The 17,100-nt window shown below is 47.5% G+C and overlaps 11 non-coding genes across 11 annotated transcripts; 1 reads left to right on the top strand and 10 right to left on the bottom strand.

The window, feature by feature from the left end:
* Nucleotides 1–5,172: 5,172 nt before the first annotated feature.
* On the bottom strand, nucleotides 5,173–5,244 carry TRNAE-UUC (transfer RNA glutamic acid (anticodon UUC)). The gene has a single exon. It is a non-coding gene; the product is annotated as a tRNA-Glu (tRNA).
* Nucleotides 5,245–7,466: 2,222 nt separating this feature from the next.
* Nucleotides 7,467–7,538, bottom strand: TRNAE-UUC (transfer RNA glutamic acid (anticodon UUC)). Its single transcript has one exon. It is a non-coding gene; the product is annotated as a tRNA-Glu (tRNA).
* Nucleotides 7,539–7,658: 120 nt separating this feature from the next.
* Nucleotides 7,659–7,731, top strand: TRNAM-CAU (transfer RNA methionine (anticodon CAU)). The gene has a single exon. It is a non-coding gene; the product is annotated as a tRNA-Met (tRNA).
* Nucleotides 7,732–8,579: 848 nt separating this feature from the next.
* Nucleotides 8,580–8,651, bottom strand: TRNAE-UUC (transfer RNA glutamic acid (anticodon UUC)). The gene has a single exon. It is a non-coding gene; the product is annotated as a tRNA-Glu (tRNA).
* A 1,041-nt stretch (nucleotides 8,652–9,692) lies between these two features.
* On the bottom strand, nucleotides 9,693–9,764 carry TRNAE-UUC (transfer RNA glutamic acid (anticodon UUC)). Its single transcript has one exon. It is a non-coding gene; the product is annotated as a tRNA-Glu (tRNA).
* Nucleotides 9,765–10,805: 1,041 nt separating this feature from the next.
* On the bottom strand, nucleotides 10,806–10,877 carry TRNAE-UUC (transfer RNA glutamic acid (anticodon UUC)). Its single transcript has one exon. It is a non-coding gene; the product is annotated as a tRNA-Glu (tRNA).
* A 1,041-nt stretch (nucleotides 10,878–11,918) lies between these two features.
* TRNAE-UUC (transfer RNA glutamic acid (anticodon UUC)) lies at nucleotides 11,919–11,990 on the bottom strand. Its single transcript has one exon. It is a non-coding gene; the product is annotated as a tRNA-Glu (tRNA).
* A 1,041-nt stretch (nucleotides 11,991–13,031) lies between these two features.
* On the bottom strand, nucleotides 13,032–13,103 carry TRNAE-UUC (transfer RNA glutamic acid (anticodon UUC)). Its single transcript has one exon. It is a non-coding gene; the product is annotated as a tRNA-Glu (tRNA).
* Nucleotides 13,104–14,144: 1,041 nt separating this feature from the next.
* Nucleotides 14,145–14,216, bottom strand: TRNAE-UUC (transfer RNA glutamic acid (anticodon UUC)). Its single transcript has one exon. It is a non-coding gene; the product is annotated as a tRNA-Glu (tRNA).
* A 1,041-nt stretch (nucleotides 14,217–15,257) lies between these two features.
* Nucleotides 15,258–15,329, bottom strand: TRNAE-UUC (transfer RNA glutamic acid (anticodon UUC)). Its single transcript has one exon. It is a non-coding gene; the product is annotated as a tRNA-Glu (tRNA).
* Nucleotides 15,330–16,370: 1,041 nt separating this feature from the next.
* Nucleotides 16,371–16,442, bottom strand: TRNAE-UUC (transfer RNA glutamic acid (anticodon UUC)). Its single transcript has one exon. It is a non-coding gene; the product is annotated as a tRNA-Glu (tRNA).
* Nucleotides 16,443–17,100: the final 658 nt, after the last annotated feature.

Below are 17,100 nucleotides of genomic sequence, written 5' to 3'. Positions count from 1 at the left end.
GGAAAACCTTTCTGCTAGGAGACCAAAGGCAGAGGGCGGCCAGAGTCCAGGTCACAAAGTGTAGCAAAGCTGATGATGCCCTTCTCTTTCCAGAGGTGGAATGGCTTGTGGAGAAGGCCAGGGGAGAAAGTAGGGTTCCCCTGTATCGGGAGGTGTCTGGAAACAAAAGGGGGAAGCTTGAGGCACTTCCTGGTTTCTCTCCAGGCTATGGCAGTGTCCCGGAGTAGGAGATTGTGTTGGAGCAGTGGTGGTACCGATTTCCACCGGCAGTGGAGGAGAGCTGTCAACGAAAGTGGAGAGACCATGGCGGCTTCCATAGAGTAGTTGGAGTATCTGGAGGATTGGGATATCCAATCCAAACCAGTGCGTAACAAACATGACAAATTATACAATCTTAAGTTAGGTAAGCTAATACCCCCCTCGTGTCTGGGAAGATGCAACTTTTCTAGGGCTATACGTGGGCGTTTGCCCTGCCACAAAAAGGAAGAAAAAACTGATTCCAGAGTCTTGATGTCCTTGTGGAGAAGGAGCAGAGGGATGGTCTGGAGTGGGTACAGTAGCCTGGCAAAACTAACCATTTTTAGAAGGTGGCATCTTCCCAGAAGCGAGAGAGGCAGATCCATCCAGTTCACCATTTCCTGAGAAATTTTTGTGATCAGGGGGGGTAGTTAAGGTGGTAAAGGGAGGAAGGCAATTTTCCAATTTTAATACCAAGGTAGGTGATGTGGGAGCTAGCGGTTGTGAAGATAGAGTGTTGCGTCCAGGGGGGTTTACGATGGGAGCCTATCGGGAGGATTTCACTTTTGCTGTAGTTTATTCGAAGCCCTGAACAGGATCTGAAGACGTCAAAGACCTCTTTAATGGTAAGCATGTCGGAGGCAGGGTCCGACGAAAAAATGAGCACATCATCAGCAAAAAGGGAGGTGCGCAGATCATGTTGGCCTATGCGGATACCGTGAAGGGGGGCTTTGTGTGATAAATATCTGGACAGGGGTTCTAGGGCGATATTAAAGAGGAGAGGGGAGAGTGGGCACCCCTGACGAGTGCCCTTGTGCAGGTGAAATTCATCTGAGAGAACACCAGCCGCAACTAATTTAGCTGCAGGGGAAGAATACATGGCTTTGATAAGGTGGCAGAAGTGACCCTTGAAGCCCATTTCGGATAGAGTCATAGAAAGCCAATCAAAACTGACATTGTCGAAGGCTTTCTCCGCATCTAATGTTATAATGGCAAAGTCCCCATCGGGGTTGTTTTTTGCATGTTCCAGGGCGAGCATAACCTTACGGATGTTCAGGGTGGCGGTTCTGCCTTTCACAAAGCCAGATTGGGCAGGGTGAATTAGGGAGGGAATGATGGCAGCTAGTCTAGTGGCTATTATTTTGGACAGTATCTTGACATCCAGGTTGAGGAGGGAAATCGGCCTATACGAGCCTGGTTCGTGGGGGTCCTTCCCCTTTTTGTAGAGGAGTTTGATAACAGCCTGGTTCCCAGAGGGGAGATATGGACCACCGGACCAGATGCCATTGTATACCTTGTGGAGTGTGGGCTCTGCGATGGAGGAGAGGGTTTTATAGAATTCACTGGTGAAACCGTCGGGACCTGGAGCTTTGGACGGGGTTAGTGTGCGGATCGTGGAGGAGATTTCGGCGAGTGAGATGGGGGCATTAAGGGTTTCTAATTGTTCAGAGGTGACTTTAGATAGGGGCACACTATCTAGGAAAGAGCGGGCAGAGGCATTATCTATAGGGTCTGGAGCGTAGAGGGCCGTGTAGTAGTTTAGCATCACCTTGTTAATTGCTTGTGGGGTGGAGTGAAGGACACCCTTCGTATCTTTAAGAGAGGTGATGTGCGTCGGGTGGAATGCGCCTTTGCACAGCCTCGCTAGGAGTTTACCCGCCTTATTGCCAAATTTATGGAGCGTTGCGTCGAGTTGAGATCTTTTGGTGCGTTCGAGTGTGTCCGCCCAGGTGTCAAATCCTTGCTTGGCTGCCTTCCATTCGGCTCTATTGTTGGGGGAATCATTAGTGGAGAGGGATCTTTGGGCTAGATGTAGTCTCGCGCTGGCGCGTTTATAATGGGACAGGGCGTTTCTTTTGAAAGAAGACGCATAGGAGATGATTCGGCCCCTGAGAAACGCTTTACCAGCATCCCAGAAGAGGTTGGGGGAATCAGAGTGTGGGGAATTCGCTTACGAGTATTCACGCCAGGATACCGCCATAAAGTGTCGGAAGTCAGGATTATTGTGGAGGTAGGAGGGGAAGCGCCATAGTCTAGGGTGTGGTGGGAGATCTAAGTTGTCAAGTCGAATTACGATCGGGGCGTGATCAGAAATAGCAATGTCAAGTATTTCTGCTTCAGACAGATTAGGGATGAGATCGTCGGATCCGAAAAAATAGTCGATTCTCGAGAACATGTTATGGGGGTGGGAGTAAAAGGTGTATTCCCTGTCTGCCGGGTGAGATAGGCGCCACAGATCACGAAGATGTAGGGACTCCATGGTGGAGGCAAAAACAGAGGTGGCAGAGGGAGTGCTTTTTGACCTATGTCGTGGGGGAGGGGATCTGTCGTCTACGTGGTGTAGGATGTCGTTGAAGTCACCACCGACCAAATGGGGGGTTTGGGTGAAACGAAGGAGCCAGGAGGTCAGACCGCTATAAAAGGATTTACCAGGGTTATTGGGAGCGTACACGTTAGTGATCACTAGGTCTTTGGTTCCTAGGCGAATATGCACTGAGAGGAGTCTGCCCTGAGAATCTGAGTGTGTGGACAGTACTTCGCAGGGGAGGTTTTTATGTATCAGCAGGAGAACACCCGCCTTACGGTTAACGGCATCTGAGCCTAGGACCTTTCCAACCCAGAGTTTCTGCATGCGATGAAAGTCTGGAGCGGATAAGTGGGTTTCCTGCAGGAGGGCAATATCTGTTTTCAATCTTTTTAGGTGCCGTAGGACTTTCATTCTCTTATTGGGCGATCTGAGGCCTTTCACATTCCAGGATATTATGTTCATGTCAGGGGGGGCGAGAAGGGGAAATGGGCCGATGTTGTATATTTAACGCTAGCCGGTGGACCGAGTCGGCTGGATTGTAGATTGAATAAAAAGAACCCGGTGTGGCAGTGGAACCCGTAAAGTGTGACGGGCAGAGGGGGGACGTAGTCTCCGATAGGAGATAGGGGGGGAGGAGCAGGGGGGATGGGGAATAAACTTAAAAACATACAAAAACATTGGAGCGAACTTCGCTTTTTTACGCATAGAGTCACTGTGTAGGCCAGCCCCCAGTGCACGACCCAAGGCATGGAGCAACAGCACTCGGGTGGGAGTATGAGCGAGGTTAAAAGTGCCAAGGGAGAGCCAAAAAAGAATACGTGCCATGGTACGGCACTAGTCATGCACAGTGAGTCCAGAGGGAGCACAATAACGTCATAAGTCATGTAAGGAGGGAGCTTCGTATATACATGTAGTTTAAACATTTTAGGATAGAGACCCAGAAAAGCAGGGTAGTCTAAAGGGGGAGCATATATATATAAAAGAAAATGTGGACCGTGAAAATATACGTAACAGAAAGAGCATATAAAAAGCAAGTAAACACACAAAGGTACTAGTGTAACCATAAAGTACAACGTATAGAATGGCCGCAATAGCGGCAGGGCCACGTCTAAGCGAGGACAGAGAGTCAGTCGATGTAGAGGTGGCCAAGAAAACAACGGTGGTGTGACTGCTACATAGGAGCATAACTTGGTACAAGGCCTAAGAAAAAGAGAAACCGGGTAGACATCAGGCAGAGCATCAACCGTGCCTGATCGGATGAATTAAAACTAACAAGGCAACTTACAAGTCTGACGGACCCAGCAAAAAGGACACCGGAGAGGTGAGCAGAGGAGGAAACAGGGAGACCCCCATGACCGCACCGAGGGGTATCACGGGGATGGCGGTCCGGGGCAGAGGGCCTGAACCTTTTGGGCGAGTCTTTCCGTGGGCTCCTTTGGTCCAGGGAGCGGTTGAGCGATGATGATGACTTGGATGGGGTGTGGGGGTGCGATTCCGAGTGAAGAGAGCGCAGAAATGCCTCCGCTTCGGAGGGATCTTGAAAGGTCAGCTGGTCGCCGTTCGGAGCTTTGAGGCGCAGGACAGCCGGGAAGGCCAGGGAGAACTTGAGTTGCATTTTGAAAAGTTCCGAGCACACCTGCTGGAATGCTTTCCTCTTCTTGGAGACCTCGATGGAATAATCGGCGAAGATCAGGACCTTGATTCCATCCAGTTGAAGAGAGCGGGTTTGTCTGAACTTCTGCAGGATCAGGGCCTTGTCAGAGTAATTGAGGTATTTTGCAATTATGGGTCTAGGGGATTTGCGTTCAGGTGTGGCGGGACCCATACGGTGGGCCCTCTCTACCGTGCAGGGGCCCGGGAGGCCCAGGGCTTCTGGGATGCGAACCGTGCAAAAGTCAGATAATTCGGAGGTCTGAAGCGACTCAGGGATGGCAACGAATCACAAGTTACTCCGTCTGGCCCTATTTTCCAAGTCATCGAGCTTCTGCAAGATGTATTGGTTTGTCCTGTCCTGGGAGCGTTCAGTGGCTTGGGCCTGGTATAATTCCTCCTCCATGTCTGACACGCGGTGTTCCAGGTCGTTTAGTCTGGTGTGGTGTTCGCCTATTTGGGCCTTTAGCTGTTGCATGCCTGCATTTACGGCCTTTTCCACCGATGCAGAGATCATGGGGGATAATAGAGCAGCCACGGCCTGGGCAATGCGTTCCGTAGTGGAATCACCAGCAGGGGCTGTGGGGAGAGTGCCCTGGGATGGAGGAGCTTGAGAGGTCAGTAGGGGTTGTGCAGAGCGAGGGGAGGATGGGTCACTGCTCACCTCCATGTCTGTCGTGCGCTGCGAGGAGAAGGTAGCCGAGAAGGCCGAAGCCGTGGCCTCAATTTGCGGCCGCGCCGCGTTCGTTCGCGCGCCGGATTTCTCCAGAAATTTGTCCATGGCTACAGAAGGCTATGGCAGAGGTGGATCGGTGGTTTCCCAGCCGCTCAGCCGAATTTATAAGCCGATTTCAGGGTCGCGCTGCGGGAGCTGAGTGGAGGAGCAGTCACTCCATGCGGCGCCGGAACCGGAAGTTGAAAAAACAGCTTTGAGGTTTCAGCACTAGGAGTGTGCGGGTCGTTAAAATGACTTGCATTTCCCATACCGGGAGTCGAACCCGGGCCGCCTGGGTGAAAACCAGGAATCCTAACCGCTAGACCATATGGGAAAACTCGCTGCCTTGTTTTGAGAAAAATAGAGAAAACCAAAGGGAAAAAAAGATGTGCCACCGCCATCAGCTTCCAAGTATGGTGACCAGCTATGACACACATTTCGCTTTCACTAATTGGCCTCGTTAGCGCAGCAGGTAGCGCGTCAGTCTCATAATCTGAAGGTCGTGAGTTCGATCCTCACATGGGGCACTACTCTCTAACCATTTTGTGAGCCTTGGGGTCCTTAATCTATGAAAAACACTACTCTTCATCCCTTAGGTCTTGTAGGAAACCATATGGATGGAAAATTGACCGGAAGATCAAGCTTTCAGTGCTCTTTTGCCTTCCACCATATTCCACCCAGCTAAAATCTTTAGCTCTGCATCCAACAGACCTTGCAAGATACAATGTCTACTCATCCTGGAACAACAGAGGCATTTTCCATCTATGTGACATGCTTCCCTTAGTTTCATCACACAGAAAGAACAAAGCACCGAGGAATTCAAAAGGGCTTTTTCAATGGTGTGGAAAAAAAAGATGATTTCTCTGTCAGAGAATGGTTTGCAGAAGATTGGCACATAGATATTTGCCAATGCAAATGTGCAGAAGAGCGAGAACGGCCGAGAAACTTCATGTGCTAGTACGCATGTGCGTACGGCAAAGCGCACACAATGCGTGACAATTTCTGGTGCCCAGTGGCCTATTTAAAGCTAGCAGCATAAGCCATTAGTTGCTGGATGATCTTCAGCTTCCCCTGTGAGTTCCTGTGATCCTGATATTATTCATGTGTGAAAATTCATGTGCCAGTGCGCATATACGTACGGCAAAGCGCGTACATGAGCCATTAGTTGCTGGATGAACTTCAGCTTGCCCTGTGAGTTCCTGTGTTCCTGATAGTATTTGATTTCCTGTCCTGACCCGACTTGAACCTGTCTTGTCTGCATCCCTGGCTTTGACCCTTGGAACTTTGACATCAAGTTCCTGATCCGCCTTGACCTATCTTGTCTGCATCCCTGGCTTTGACCCTTGGTACTTTGACAACAAGGGAATGATTGGAGGTTACAATGGAAAAACAGCTTTGAGGTTTCAGCACTAGGAGTGTGCGGGTCGTTAAAAGGACTTGCATTTCCCATACCGGGAGTGGAACCCGGGCCGCCTGGGTGAAAACCAGGAATCCTAACCGCTAGACCATATGGGAAAACTAGCTGCCTTGTTTTGAGAAAAATAGAGAAAACCAAAGGGAAAAAAAGATGTGCCACCGCCATCAGCTTCCAAGTATGGTGGCCAGCTATGACACACATATCACTTTCACTAATTGGCCTCGTTAGAGCAGCAGGTAGCACGTCAGTCTCATAATCTGAAGGTCATGAGTTCGATCCTCACACGGGGCACTACTCTCTAACCATTTTGTGAGCCTTGGGGTCCTTAATCTATGAAAAACACTACTCTTCATCCCTTAGGTCTTGTAGGAAACCATATGGATGGAAAGTTGACCGGAAGATCAAGCTTTCAGTGCTCTTTTGCCTTCCACCATATTCCACCCAGCTAAAATCTTTAGCTCTGCATCCAACAGACCTTGCAAGATACAATGTCTACTCATCCTGGAACAACAGATGCATTTTCCATCTATGTGACATGCTTCCCTTAGTTTCATCACACAGAAAGAACAAAGCACCGAGGAATTCAAAAGGGCTTTTTCAAAGGTGTGGAAAAAAAAGATGATGTCTCTGTCAGAGAATGGTTTGCAGAAGATTGGCACATAGATATTTGCCAATGCAAATGTGCAGAAGAGTGAGAACGGCCGAGAAACTTCATGTGCTAGTACGCATGTGCGTACGCCAAAGCGCACACAATGCGTGACAATTTCTGGTGCCCAGTGGCCTATTTAAAGCTAGCAGCATAAGCCATTAGTTGCTGGATGATCTTCAGCTTCCCCTGTGAGTTCCTGTGATCCTGATATTATTCATGTGTGAAAATTCATGTGCCAGTGCGCATATACGTACGCCAAAGCGCGTGCATGAGCCATTAGTTGCTGGATGAACTTCAGCTTGCCCTGTGAGTTCCTGTGTTCCTGATAGTATTTCATTTCCTGTCCTGACCCGGCTTGACCTGTCTTGTCTGCATCCCTGGCTTTGACCCTTGGTACTTTGACAACAAGGGAATGATTGGAGGTTACAATGGAAAAACAGCTTTGAGGTTTCAGCACTAGGAGTGTGCGGGTCGTTAAAAGGGCTTGCATTTCCCATACCGGGAGTCGAACCCGGGCCGCCTGGGTGAAAACCAGGAATCCTTACCGCTAGACCATATGGGAAAACTAGCTGCCTTGATTTGAGAAAAATAGAGAAAACCAAAGGGAAAAAAAGATGTGCCACCGCCATCAGCTTCCAAGTATGGTGGCCAGCTATGACACACATATCATTTTCACTAATTGGCCTCGTTAGCGCAGCAGGTAGCGCGTCAGTCTCATAATCTGAAGGTCGTGAGTTCGATCCTCACACGGGGCACTACTCTCTAACCATTTTGTGAGCCTTGGGGTCCTTAATCTATGAAAAACACTACTCTTCATCCCTTAGGTCTTGTAGGAAACCATATGGATGGAAAGTTGACCGGAAGATCAAGCTTTCAGTGCTCTTTTGCCTTCCACCATATTCCACCCAGCTAAAATCTTTAGCTCTGCATCCAACAGACCTTGCAAGATACAATGTCTACTCATCCTGGAACAACAGAGGCATTTTCCATCTATGTGACATGCTTCCCTTAGTTTCATCACACAGAAAGAACAAAGCACCGAGGAATTCAAAAGGGCTTTTTCAAAGGTGTGGAAAAAAAAGATGATGTCTCTGTCAGAGAATGGTTTGCAGAAGATTGGCACATAGATATTTGCCAATGCAAATGTGCAGAAGAGCGAGAACGGCCGAGAAACTTCATGTGCTAGTACGCATGTGCGTACGCCAAAGCGCACACAATGCGTGACAATTTCTGGTGCCCAGTGGCCTATTTAAAGCTAGCAGCATAAGCCATTAGTTGCTGGATAATCTTCAGCTTCCCCTGTGAGTTCCTGTGATCCTGATATTATTCATGTGTGAAAATTCATGTGCCAGTGCGCATATACGTACGCCAAAGCGCGTGCATGAGCCATTAGTTGCTGGATGAACTTCAGCTTGCCCTGTGAGTTCCTGTGTTCCTGATAGTATTTGATTTCCTGTCCTGACCCGGCTTGACCTGTCTTGTCTGCATCCCTGGCTTTGACCCTTGGTACTTTGACAACAAGGGAATGATTGGAGGTTACAATGGAAAAACAGCTTTGAGGTTTCAGCACTAGGAGTGTGCGGGTCGTTAAAAGGACTTGCATTTCCCATACCGGGAGTCGAACCCGGGCCGCCTGGGTGAAAACCAGGAATCCTAACCGCTAGACCATATGGGAAAACTAGCTGCCTTGTTTTGAGAAAAATAGAGAAAACCAAAGGGAAAAAAAGATGTGCCACCGCCATCAGCTTCCAAGTATGGTGGCCAGCTATGACACACATATCACTTTCACTAATTGGCCTCGTTAGCGCAGCAGGTAGCGTGTCAGTCTCATAATCTGAAGGTCGTGAGTTCGATCCTCACACGGGGCACTACTCTCTAACCATTTTGTGAGCCTCGCGGTCCTTAATCTATGAAAAACACTACTCTTCATCCCTTAGGTCTTGTAGGAAACCATATGGATGGAAAATTGACCGGAAGATCAAGCTTTCAGTGCTCTTTTGCCTTCCACCATATTCCACCCAGCTAAAATCTTTAGCTCTGCATCCAACAGACCTTGCAAGATACAATGTCTACTCATCCTGCAACAACAGAGGCATTTTCCATCTATGTGACATGCTTCCCTTAGTTTCATCACACAGAAAGAACAAAGCACCGAGGAATTCAAAAGGGCTTTTTCAAAGGTGTGGAAAAAAAAGATGATGTCTCTGTCAGAGAATGGTTTGCAGAAGATTGGCACATAGATATTTGCCAATGCAAATGTGCAGAAGAGCGAGAACGGCCGAGAAACTTCATGTGCTAGTACGCATGTGCGTACGCCAAAGCGCACACAATGCGTGACAATTTCTGGTGCCCAGTGGCCTATTTAAAGCTAGCAGCATAAGCCATTAGTTGCTGGATGATCTTCAGCTTCCCCTGTGAGTTCCTGTGATCCTGATATTATTCATGTGTGAAAATTCATGTGCCAGTGCGCATATACGTACGCCAAAGCGCGTGCATGAGCCATTAGTTGCTGGATGAACTTCAGCTTGCCCTGTGAGTTCCTGTGTTCCTGATAGTATTTCATTTCCTGTCCTGACCCGGCTTGACCTGTCTTGTCTGCATCCCTGGCTTTGACCCTTGGTACTTTGACAACAAGGGAATGATTGGAGGTTACAATGGAAAAACAGCTTGGAGGTTTCAGCACTAGGAGTGTGCGGGTCGTTAAAAAGACTTGCATTTCCCATACCGGGAGTCGAACCCGGGCCGCCTGGGTGAAAACCAGGAATCCTAACCGCTAGACCATATGGGAAAACTAGCTGCCTTGTTTTGAGAAAAATAGAGAAAACCAAAGGGAAAAAAAGATGTGCCACCGCCATCAGCTTCCAAGTATGGTGGCCAGCTATGACACACATATCACTTTCACTAATTGGCCTCGTTAGCGCAGCAGGTAGCGCGTCAGTCTCATAATCGGAAGGTCGTGAGTTCGATCCTCACACGGGGCACTACTCTCTAACCATTTTGTGAGCCTTGGGGTCCTTAATCTATGAAAAACACTACTCTTCATCCCTTAGGTCTTGTAGGAAACCATATGGATGGAAAATTGACCGGAAGATCAAGCTTTCAGTGCTCTTTTGCCTTCCACCATATTCCACCCAGCTAAAATCTTTAGCTCTGCATCCAACAGACCTTGCAAGATACAATGTCTACTCATCCTGGAACAACAGAGGCATTTTCCATCTATGTGACATGCTTCCCTTAGTTTCATCACACAGAAAGAACAAAGCACCGAGGAATTCAAAAGGGCTTTTTCAAAGGTGTGGAAAAAAAAGATGATGTCTCTGTCAGAGAATGGTTTGCAGAAGATTGGCACATAGATATTTGCCAATGCAAATGTGCAGAAGAGCGAGAACGGCCGAGAAACTTCATGTGCTAGTACGCATGTGCGTACGCCAAAGCGCACACAATGCGTGACAATTTCTGGTGCCCAGTGGCCTATTTAAAGCTAGCAGCATAAGCCATTAGTTGCTGGATAATCTTCAGCTTCCCCTGTGAGTTCCTGTGATCCTGATATTATTCATGTGTGAAAATTCATGTGCCAGTGCGCATATACGTACGCCAAAGCGCGTGCATGAGCCATTAGTTGCTGGATGAACTTCAGCTTGCCCTGTGAGTTCCTGTGTTCCTGATAGTATTTGATTTCCTGTCCTGACCCGGCTTGACCTGTCTTGTCTGCATCCCTGGCTTTGACCCTTGGTACTTTGACAACAAGGGAATGATTGGAGGTTACAATGGAAAAACAGCTTTGAGGTTTCAGCACTAGGAGTGTGCGGGTCGTTAAAAGGACTTGCATTTCCCATACCGGGAGTCGAACCCGGGCCGCCTGGGTGAAAACCAGGAATCCTAACCGCTAGACCATATGGGAAAACTAGCTGCCTTGCTTTGAGAAAAATAGAGAAAACCAAAGGGAAAAAAAGATGTGCCACCGCCATCAGCTTCCAAGTATGGTGGCCAGCTATGACACACATATCACTTTCACTAATTGGCCTCGTTAGCGCAGCAGGTAGCGTGTCAGTCTCATAATCTGAAGGTCGTGAGTTCGATCCTCACACGGGGCACTACTCTCTAACCATTTTGTGAGCCTCGCGGTCCTTAATCTATGAAAAACACTACTCTTCATCCCTTAGGTCTTGTAGGAAACCATATGGATGGAAAATTGACCGGAAGATCAAGCTTTCAGTGCTCTTTTGCCTTCCACCATATTCCACCCAGCTAAAATCTTTAGCTCTGCATCCAACAGACCTTGCAAGATACAATGTCTACTCATCCTGCAACAACAGAGGCATTTTCCATCTATGTGACATGCTTCCCTTAGTTTCATCACACAGAAAGAACAAAGCACCGAGGAATTCAAAAGGGCTTTTTCAAAGGTGTGGAAAAAAAAGATGATGTCTCTGTCAGAGAATGGTTTGCAGAAGATTGGCACATAGATATTTGCCAATGCAAATGTGCAGAAGAGCGAGAACGGCCGAGAAACTTCATGTGCTAGTACGCATGTGCGTACGCCAAAGCGCACACAATGCGTGACAATTTCTGGTGCCCAGTGGCCTATTTAAAGCTAGCAGCATAAGCCATTAGTTGCTGGATGATCTTCAGCTTCCCCTGTGAGTTCCTGTGATCCTGATATTATTCATGTGTGAAAATTCATGTGCCAGTGCGCATATACGTACGCCAAAGCGCGTGCATGAGCCATTAGTTGCTGGATGAACTTCAGCTTGCCCTGTGAGTTCCTGTGTTCCTGATAGTATTTCATTTCCTGTCCTGACCCGGCTTGACCTGTCTTGTCTGCATCCCTGGCTTTGACCCTTGGTACTTTGACAACAAGGGAATGATTGGAGGTTACAATGGAAAAACAGCTTGGAGGTTTCAGCACTAGGAGTGTGCGGGTCGTTAAAAAGACTTGCATTTCCCATACCGGGAGTCGAACCCGGGCCGCCTGGGTGAAAACCAGGAATCCTAACCGCTAGACCATATGGGAAAACTAGCTGCCTTGTTTTGAGAAAAATAGAGAAAACCAAAGGGAAAAAAAGATGTGCCACCGCCATCAGCTTCCAAGTATGGTGGCCAGCTATGACACACATATCACTTTCACTAATTGGCCTCGTTAGCGCAGCAGGTAGCGCGTCAGTCTCATAATCGGAAGGTCGTGAGTTCGATCCTCACACGGGGCACTACTCTCTAACCATTTTGTGAGCCTTGGGGTCCTTAATCTATGAAAAACACTACTCTTCATCCCTTAGGTCTTGTAGGAAACCATATGGATGGAAAATTGACCGGAAGATCAAGCTTTCAGTGCTCTTTTGCCTTCCACCATATTCCACCCAGCTAAAATCTTTAGCTCTGCATCCAACAGACCTTGCAAGATACAATGTCTACTCATCCTGGAACAACAGAGGCATTTTCCATCTATGTGACATGCTTCCCTTAGTTTCATCACACAGAAAGAACAAAGCACCGAGGAATTCAAAAGGGCTTTTTCAAAGGTGTGGAAAAAAAAGATGATGTCTCTGTCAGAGAATGGTTTGCAGAAGATTGGCACATAGATATTTGCCAATGCAAATGTGCAGAAGAGCGAGAACGGCCGAGAAACTTCATGTGCTAGTACGCATGTGCGTACGCCAAAGCGCACACAATGCGTGACAATTTCTGGTGCCCAGTGGCCTATTTAAAGCTAGCAGCATAAGCCATTAGTTGCTGGATGATCTTCAGCTTCCCCTGTGAGTTCCTGTGATCCTGATATTATTCATGTGTGAAAATTCATGTGCCAGTGCGCATATACGTACGCCAAAGCGCGTGCATGAGCCATTAGTTGCTGGATGAACTTCAGCTTGCCCTGTGAGTTCCTGTGTTCCTGATAGTATTTAATTTCCTGTCCTGACCCGGCTTGACCTGTCTTGTCTGCATCCCTGGCTTTGACCCTTGGTACTTTGACAACAAGGGAATGATTGGAGGTTACAATGGAAAAACAGCTTGGAGGTTTCAGCACTAGGAGTGTGCGGGTCGTTAAAAAGACTTGCTTTTCCCATACCGGGAGTCGAACCCGGGCCGCCTGGGTGAAAACCAGGAATCCTAACCGCTAGACCATATGGGAAAACTAGCTGCCTTGTTTTGAGAAAAATAGAGAAAACCAAAGGGAAAAAAAGATGTGCCACCGCCATCAGCTTCCAAGTATGGTGGCCAGCTATGACACACATATCACTTTCACTAATTGGCCTCGTTAGCGCAGCAGGTAGCGTGTCAGTCTCATAATCAGAAGGTCGTGAGTTCGATCCTCACATGGGGCACTACTCTCTAACCATTTTGTGAGCCTTGGGGTCCTTAATCTATGAAAAACACTACTCTTCATCCCTTAGGTCTTGTAGGAAACCATATGGATGGAAAATTGACCGGAAGATCAAGCTTTCAGTGCTCTTTTGCCTTCCACCATATTCCACCCAGCTAAAATCTTTAGCTCTGCATCCAACAGACCTTGCAAGATACAATGTCTACTCATCCTGGAACAACAGAGGCATTTTCCATCTATGTGACATGCTTCCCTTAGTTTCATCACACAGAAAGAACAAAGCACCGAGGAATTCAAAAGGGCTTTTTCAAAGGTGTGGAAAAAAAAGATGATGTCTCTGTCAGAGAATGGTTTGCAGAAGATTGGCACATAGATATTTGCCAATGCAAATGTGCAGAAGAGCGAGAACGGCCGAGAAACTTCATGTGCTAGTACGCATGTGCGTACGCCAAAGCGCACACAATGCGTGACAATTTCTGGTGCCCAGTGGCCTATTTAAAGCTAGCAGCATAAGCCATTAGTTGCTGGATGATCTTCAGCTTCCCCTGTGAGTTCCTGTGATCCTGATATTATTCATGTGTGAAAATTCATGTGCCAGTGCGCATATACGTACGCCAAAGCGCGTGCATGAGCCATTAGTTGCTGGATGAACTTCAGCTTGCCCTGTGAGTTCCTGTGTTCCTGATAGTATTTGATTTCCTGTCCTGACCCGGCTTGACCTGTCTTGTCTGCATCCCTGGCTTTGACCCTTGGTACTTTGACAACAAGGGAATGATTGGAGGTTACAATGGAAAAACAGCTTTGAGGTTTCAGCACTAGGAGTGTGCGGGTCGTTAAAAGGACTTGCATTTCCCATACCGGGAGTCGAACCCGGGCCGCCTGGGTGAAAACCAGGAATCCTAACCGCTAGACCATATGGGAAAACTAGCTGCCTTGCTTTGAGAAAAATAGAGAAAACCAAAGGGAAAAAAAGATGTGCCACCGCCATCAGCTTCCAAGTATGGTGGCCAGCTATGACACACATATCACTTTCACTAATTGGCCTCGTTAGCGCAGCAGGTAGCGTGTCAATCTCATAATCTGAAGGTCGTGAGTTCGATCCTCACACGGGGCACTACTCTCTAACCATTTTGTGAGCCTCGCGGTCCTTAATCTATGAAAAACACTACTCTTCATCCCTTAGGTCTTGTAGGAAACCATATGGATGGAAAATTGACCGGAAGATCAAGCTTTCAGTGCTCTTTTGCCTTCCACCATATTCCACCCAGCTAAAATCTTTAGCTCTGCATCCAACAGACCTTGCAAGATACAATGTCTACTCATCCTGCAACAACAGAGGCATTTTCCATCTATGTGACATGCTTCCCTTAGTTTCATCACACAGAAAGAACAAAGCACCGAGGAATTCAAAAGGGCTTTTTCAAAGGTGTGGAAAAAAAAGATGATGTCTCTGTCAGAGAATGGTTTGCAGAAGATTGGCACATAGATATTTGCCAATGCAAATGTGCAGAAGAGCGAGAACGGCCGAGAAACTTCATGTGCTAGTACGCATGTGCGTACGCCAAAGCGCACACAATGCGTGACAATTTCTGGTGCCCAGTGGCCTATTTAAAGCTAGCAGCATAAGCCATTAGTTGCTGGATGATCTTCAGCTTCCCCTGTGAGTTCCTGTGATCCTGATATTATTCATGTGTGAAAATTCATGTGCCAGTGCGCATATACGTACGCCAAAGCGCGTGCATGAGCCATTAGTTGCTGGATGAACTTCAGCTTGCCCTGTGAGTTCCTGTGTTCCTGATAGTATTTCATTTCCTGTCCTGACCCGGCTTGACCTGTCTTGTCTGCATCCCTGGCTTTGACCCTTGGTACTTTGACAACAAGGGAATGATTGGAGGTTACAATGGAAAAACAGCTTGGAGGTTTCAGCACTAGGAGTGTGCGGGTCGTTAAAAAGACTTGCATTTCCCATACCGGGAGTCGAACCCGGGCCGCCTGGGTGAAAACCAGGAATCCTAACCGCTAGACCATATGGGAAAACTAGCTGCCTTGTTTTGAGAAAAATAGAGAAAACCAAAGGGAAAAAAAGATGTGCCACCGCCATCAGCTTCCAAGTATGGTGGCCAGCTATGACACACATATCACTTTCACTAATTGGCCTCGTTAGCGCAGCAGGTAGCGCGTCAGTCTCATAATCGGAAGGTCGTGAGTTCGATCCTCACACGGGGCACTACTCTCTAACCATTTTGTGAGCCTTGGGGTCCTTAATCTATGAAAAACACTACTCTTCATCCCTTAGGTCTTGTAGGAAACCATATGGATGGAAAATTGACCGGAAGATCAAGCTTTCAGTGCTCTTTTGCCTTCCACCATATTCCACCCAGCTAAAATCTTTAGCTCTGCATCCAACAGACCTTGCAAGATACAATGTCTACTCATCCTGGAACAACAGAGGCATTTTCCATCTATGTGACATGCTTCCCTTAGTTTCATCACACAGAAAGAACAAAGCACCGAGGAATTCAAAAGGGCTTTTTCAAAGGTGTGGAAAAAAAAGATGATGTCTCTGTCAGAGAATGGTTTGCAGAAGATTGGCACATAGATATTTGCCAATGCAAATGTGCAGAAGAGCGAGAACGGCCGAGAAACTTCATGTGCTAGTACGCATGTGCGTACGCCAAAGCGCACACAATGCGTGACAATTTCTGGTGCCCAGTGGCCTATTTAAAGCTAGCAGCATAAGCCATTAGTTGCTGGATGATCTTCAGCTTCCCCTGTGAGTTCCTGTGATCCTGATATTATTCATGTGTGAAAATTCATGTGCCAGTGCGCATATACGTACGCCAAAGCGCGTGCATGAGCCATTAGTTGCTGGATGAACTTCAGCTTGCCCTGTGAGTTCCTGTGTTCCTGATAGTATTTAATTTCCTGTCCTGACCCGGCTTGACCTGTCTTGTCTGCATCCCTGGCTTTGACCCTTGGTACTTTGACAACAAGGGAATGATTGGAGGTTACAATGGAAAAACAGCTTGGAGGTTTCAGCACTAGGAGTGTGCGGGTCGTTAAAAAGACTTGCTTTTCCCATACCGGGAGTCGAACCCGGGCCGCCTGGGTGAAAACCAGGAATCCTAACCGCTAGACCATATGGGAAAACTAGCTGCCTTGTTTTGAGAAAAATAGAGAAAACCAAAGGGAAAAAAAGATGTGCCACCGCCATCAGCTTCCAAGTATGGTGGCCAGCTATGACACACATATCACTTTCACTAATTGGCCTCGTTAGCGCAGCAGGTAGCGTGTCAGTCTCATAATCAGAAGGTCGTGAGTTCGATCCTCACATGGGGCACTACTCTCTAACCATTTTGTGAGCCTTGGGGTCCTTAATCTATGAAAAACACTACTCTTCATCCCTTAGGTCTTGTAGGAAACCATATGGATGGAAAATTGACCGGAAGATCAAGCTTTCAGTGCTCTTTTGCCTTCCACCATATTCCACCCAGCTAAAATCTTTAGCTCTGCATCCAACAGACCTTGCAAGATACAATGTCTACTCATCCTGGAACAACAGAGGCATTTTCCATCTATGTGACATGCTTCCCTTAGTTTCATCACACAGAAAGAACAAAGCACCGAGGAATTCAAAAGGGCTTTTTCAAAGGTGTGGAAAAAAAAGATGATGTCTCTGTCAGAGAATGGTTTGCAGAAGATTGGCACATAGATATTTGCCAATGCAAATGTGCAGAAGAGCGAGAACGGCCGAGAAACTTCATGTGCTAGTACGCATGTGCGTACGCCAAAGCGCACACAATGC

The sequence above is a fragment of the Lithobates pipiens genome, unplaced genomic scaffold (genome assembly GCF_037356315.1).
Source record: "Lithobates pipiens isolate NorthernLeopardFrog02 unplaced genomic scaffold, aLitPip1_a1.2 Scaffold_8, whole genome shotgun sequence".
Lineage (NCBI taxonomy): Eukaryota > Metazoa > Chordata > Amphibia > Anura > Ranidae > Lithobates > Lithobates pipiens.
The sequence above is the reverse complement of the archived record's forward strand: the minus strand, read 5'-3'. Positions and strand labels throughout refer to the sequence as shown.